The sequence below is a fragment of the Montipora foliosa genome, chromosome 3, assembly GCF_036669935.1.
Source record: "Montipora foliosa isolate CH-2021 chromosome 3, ASM3666993v2, whole genome shotgun sequence".
NCBI lineage: Eukaryota > Metazoa > Cnidaria > Anthozoa > Scleractinia > Acroporidae > Montipora > Montipora foliosa.
The window spans coordinates 22,815,586-22,819,747 of record NC_090871.1 but is presented as its reverse complement, the minus strand read 5'-3'; the positions used below and the strand labels follow the sequence as shown (position 1 = coordinate 22,819,747).

Sequence of the window (4,162 nt, the reverse complement as noted above, 5' to 3'; positions counted from 1 at the left end):
CTGCGATGAGTCATGCCATTATCCGCGTGTTCCGTTTTCCGCCTCTCGATTGCTATAACTTCGGCCGGAAAATGCAAAAAAACTTGTTCAGATCACCATTCAAGTTTCTTACCTATGATTTTGGGAATCCGGAATCGTTTTTACGTGTAAGGGAAGCACGCCTTTTAGTCGAGAGCATTCTGCAATTCGCAATAAACGGTGGAAATGACTACTGTCTCTGATGCAGCTAATAAGTCACTTTTATTCGGTTTTATTACCGACCTTAAAGTGAAAATATATATGACAATTTTCATACACAATGGTAAATTCGTAAATAACATAAGGCGAGGAATGCATTTCGTTTCCGTCGGCCCAGCGATCGAAGATGGAACAACCAGACTCACCCGCGTTGACCAATCCTGTCGAAATACGAGCGTAAACCTATCGTGTCCTACACCAAATGCTAACCATAGAAGTGACTAGTGTCTCTGTTGCATCATTTCCAAGTCCAACGCAAAAAGAAACTAACATTTCATATCCGCTCGCCACACCATCTCACTGTGTGTTGCATGTCCGAACTTTCGAGGTTTATTTACATCAAAAGTCACGTGACACTACACGTGACAGCTAGCGCAGGGGCCGGTTGTTCGAAGCCTGGTTAGCGCTAACCGTTGGTTAAGAGGTATCAAAACCTATAGGTTTCCATGGCATTTAACGCTGGTTAGCGCTAACCATGCTTTGAGCAACCCGGGCCAGAAGGTCAATTACGGAAACGCCATAGCGGCTTCAGCTGACACGTAAATAATATTGAATTTCCCTTGATGGATATTGTCCAATCAGTCCTGATTTTCATTTAAATCACAGGCTGTCATTTCCATAGAATTCACCTTAACCACTTACTTGATCGCGTATTATGCTTTGAAATGGAGAAATCACGATGATACTCGAGAAGCCGGATCTTCGTTTTAAGTTCTTTTATTTCGCACTCCGCACATCATGACAAACAACGGAAAAATTAAGCTTTTTCCGAATCCTGTTGGCAAAACGGCCATTACATCTATACAGTTAAAGAGATGGCGCATTGACAGTTTTTTTTTCCTTTTCAATGTAAAACCCGAAACACGATTCGCTCAGCTTCGACGCACGATTCAAAACCTTCCACATGTTCCACCATTGCCTTTGTCTCGCTAGAACTTAGGAGAGATATTTTGCTCCAGAATTTGTCACCTATCAATCATTGTGACTGTGCCGCACCAATCAGAAGCCCCCGTTCGTGGGCGAACGGGTTTCTCAAAAATAGGGGGTCTTCTTGCAAGCGTTCCCTCAGTCTCTTGTCCCAACTATGGGGCGCCAAATGTAAAAATATTATTTAAGTACTTTTCCCCTATATTTTGTGTTATTTATAAATAACACATTCAACTACCTTTGCGATTTATAAATCCCAAGGTTACGAGCTTCGCGATTTATAAATCGCAAAGTTACCAACTTTGCGATTTATAAATCGCAAGGTTACGAGCTTTGCGATTTATAAATCGCAAGATTACAAACTTTGCGGTTTATAAATCGCAAGGTTATCAACTTTGTGATTTATAAATCACAAAGTTCGTAATCTTGCGATTTATAAATCACAAAGTGTGATTTATAAATCGCACATTGCGATTTATAAATCACAAAGTGCGATTTATAAATCGCACTTTTGCGATTTAATAATATAACCGCAAACACATAAAATTCATGCCGCGGGCTCGTGGTCCAATGTTTTGATTTTTTGGTTCAAGACAAAACTTGACAAGACCGCTCTCCTCAGCCGTCTCAGGAACAATTTCTGATGCATTAAGTGCTCAGGAATCATGAAAGAAAAATGAGGTAAGGGTAGGTTTTATCTTCTTCATCAATTTTATTTCGATTTATGGCGAATCGGTCTGAATTGTAAGCTTTGTTTTATTGCCATGTTTTCAATTTGCAGAGCTCGAGATTACAGCATCTTTAACGTAGCGCATCCATCCCACCAACCGCTCCTTCCCAGGTTTGAACGATTTCATCTAGCTCCATCATTACCTGTGTCGTTGCGAGTTATCATTAACGAATGAGAGAAGTGATCCTCGGACTTCGGTCGACAATTTAATGAAGCAACCATTTTCCCTAGACACCTGAAAAATACAGGTCGCTCTAAGACTCTAACGGAAGTGGAACCCATGACCTCTGCGATACCGATGCAATGCTCTACCAACTGAGCTATGAATCTTTGAAGCACAATACTTCAGAGCAGGTCAATTTATTGGGCTCATTTCTTTCCGTGACCGTAGTCAATCAATGAAATGAAATCTCTATTAACATTAGCAGAAATTCCATCAGTGCCAAGATGCAAAAGATGCTGACAAGTGCATCTTATATTACATCATTTCGCTCGCAAAAGTGTCTATGTCGGACGTAAATATGAAATTCAGGACAAAATGATTTTCATCCTACTTTTTCGAGCTCGGCAAATTAAAAAAAGAAGCTTACAATTCAGACCGATTCGCCATAAATCGAAATACGCAGGCTAGCACGCAAACAATCCACCGATATTGCTTACCATTAATTTATTTGTAGCTGGATTCCTTGTTCCTGCTCCACACGTTCCAACGAGGACGTTTGCAGGTAATGAGACACTCCTAATTGATTATTTGTTTGTTGTTTGATTGAACTATACTGCTTTCTGTTCTTTAATTAGTTGTACATTGTGATCACATAATATGTCTGATCAGCCTGCTTTAAACTAAACTCTTTACTGTTTCTCATTGTTTAATAGCAAGAACAAGTAATGCATGCGTAATAAATTTCCTACTCGCCTCTCTTTTCTTTTCTTTGGATTAAAGTCAGTAACTATGTCGGCACACATTCCTTTTATGCATAACTTAACTGTTTATTTTCTGAGTGATCACGATCATTCAGAAACTTGGCTGGTTGTCACGAACGCACGCACGCACCGCGCACGCAAACAGTTAACCAATGTTGCCTACCCATTAATTCATTTGCAACGACTCGAGGAACATATCAAGGTAATAAGTAACATTAGCTTGAGGGTGTAATAAATTATTTGTTTCTTGTGTGATGGAACCATAAACTGCCCACTATTCTTTCCTTACACATCGAGAAAGTAAGTAAATGATACTTATCTTGAATTATTCCTCAACAGAGAAGGTTTTAGTTTTTGAATCCACTTAGATTCAAACTTGAGGGTGCCACAAAGCAAAATGACGATTGAGAAAGCATTCAATCAGTTTTAGCCATGACAAACTCTGTATGTCTACTCGCTTTAAAGTCTTACATAAGGCTAAGCAAGACCAGAGCCTCGTATAATGTATGCGTTCTCATTACAACTTTGAACCTTGCCGAGCGAAACCATGTATTTTGTGAGTTTTTCCGAGCAATCATTAACATCTCGATCCGTTCTCTTGAGAACTTTTCAGCTTTCTGCTCCAGTTCCACTCTTTTTGCATACTAGGCATAATAAAATGATTTGTGTTATGAAAGTTAAAATGGATAACCACATTAACTCATCAAATTTTGCAGAGTCATTTCTTGTTGTCGAGGACCTCACGTCGATTAGCACCCATTTTGGTAAGTTGCTCACTGTTACTCATTTCTTAATAATACGAACAAGTAATAATTTATGTGTGATAAACCAGTTCTGATGAATTTTGCGTTACTTTTTGTTGTTTTCTCTTTACTCAGTTTGGATCAAGTTAGTGACTAGAATTCCTGATATGTTTATTTTATAAAGTGATCATGATCACTGTCACTCATGATCAGTTGCGAATGACGCACCCAAATGATCCACCAGGATTATTTATCCCTTAATTTTTTGTTCAGCCGGATTCATTATTCCTGCTCACAAGGTTTTAAAGAGGGACATTGCAAGGTATTTGGTAATATTAGCTTGCTGGGTGTAATCAGATGTTTGTCTGTCGTTGCAAGGTAATAAGTAACAATTAGCTTGAGGGGTCACGGTGCTAAATATTTGTTTCTTGTGTGATCGAACTACAATGTATATACTGCCCTCCATTCTTTTCTTGCACATCGAGAAAGTAAGTAAGTAAATGATGTATCTTGAATTGTTTCTGAACAGAGAGGGTTTTTAGTTTTTGAATCCGCTTAGATTCAAAATTGAGGGTGTCACAAAGCAAATGACGACGAAGAA

General features: G+C 39.0%; 1 protein-coding gene across 12 annotated transcripts in view; it reads left to right on the top strand.

The window, feature by feature from the left end:
• Positions 1–1,682: 1,682 nt before the first annotated feature.
• The window catches only part of LOC137997085 (tetratricopeptide repeat protein 28-like), a 68,468-nt gene continuing 65,988 nt past the window's right edge, over positions 1,683–4,162 (top strand). For 6 of the 12 annotated variants that reach the window (XR_011122405.1, XR_011122406.1, XR_011122407.1 and 3 more), the window contains exons 1-4: positions 1,683–1,845; positions 2,572–2,619; positions 3,535–3,582; positions 3,835–3,883. The gene's annotated coding sequence lies outside the window, so the exon portion shown is untranslated. Of the gene's footprint in view, positions 1,846–1,945; positions 2,006–2,237; positions 2,249–2,522; positions 3,119–3,534; positions 3,583–3,834; positions 3,884–3,975; positions 4,050–4,162 lie in introns of those variants that run through there. The other 6 variants (XM_068842847.1, XM_068842848.1, XM_068842849.1 and 3 more) reach the window with 6 other exon arrangements.